The sequence below is a fragment of the Etheostoma cragini genome, chromosome 9 (genome assembly GCF_013103735.1).
Source record: "Etheostoma cragini isolate CJK2018 chromosome 9, CSU_Ecrag_1.0, whole genome shotgun sequence".
Taxonomy (NCBI): Eukaryota; Metazoa; Chordata; class Actinopteri; order Perciformes; family Percidae; genus Etheostoma; species Etheostoma cragini.
In genome coordinates, this window is record NC_048415.1 from 22,655,748 (window position 1) to 22,656,443 (window position 696).

Genomic DNA, 696 nt, shown 5'->3' on the forward strand with positions numbered 1-696 from the left:
TGTTGAGCGTGTCTCCAGTTTCAAGTTTCTGGGGATCCACATCTCGGCGGACATGTCCTGGTCAACCAACACCTCCTGCCAGGTCAAGAAGGCTCACCAGCGCCTTTTCTTCCTGAGGAAGAATCAGCTCTCCTCGACTATCCTGGTGAACTTCTATCGGTGTGCTGTAGAAAGCATCCTGACCAACTGGGGACCAGTGTGGTATGGGAGCTGTTCTGTTGCAGAGCGCAAGGCACTGCAGCGGGTGGTGAAAACCGCCCAGCGCATCACCGGGACTCCACTACCCGCCATCGAGCACATCCAGAGGAAACGCTGTCTGCATCGAGCAGCATCCTTAAGGACTCCTCTCACCCAGCCCTCAGAGTGTTTTCTCTCCTGCCCTCTGGCAGGCGGTTCAGGTGCCTCCGGACCAGGACCAACAGACTAAAGAACAGTTTTTTCCCCAGAGCTGTCTCTTTGTTGAACTCCATTCCTCATTGATCCCACTCCCCTCATATACTAATAGACTCTCCTCTCCCTCCTCACACCTGCCTCCATCTTGTTATCTGCTATACTATTATGTTCACCCACACTGCTGACTGTTATAATAGTAACAACGGGTTATATCTGCATCTTTTTTGCACTACTTACATTTCAATTTGCACTGCTGACTGTTTATTTACAGTACCAATTGTTTACATGTACATCTGCAATACC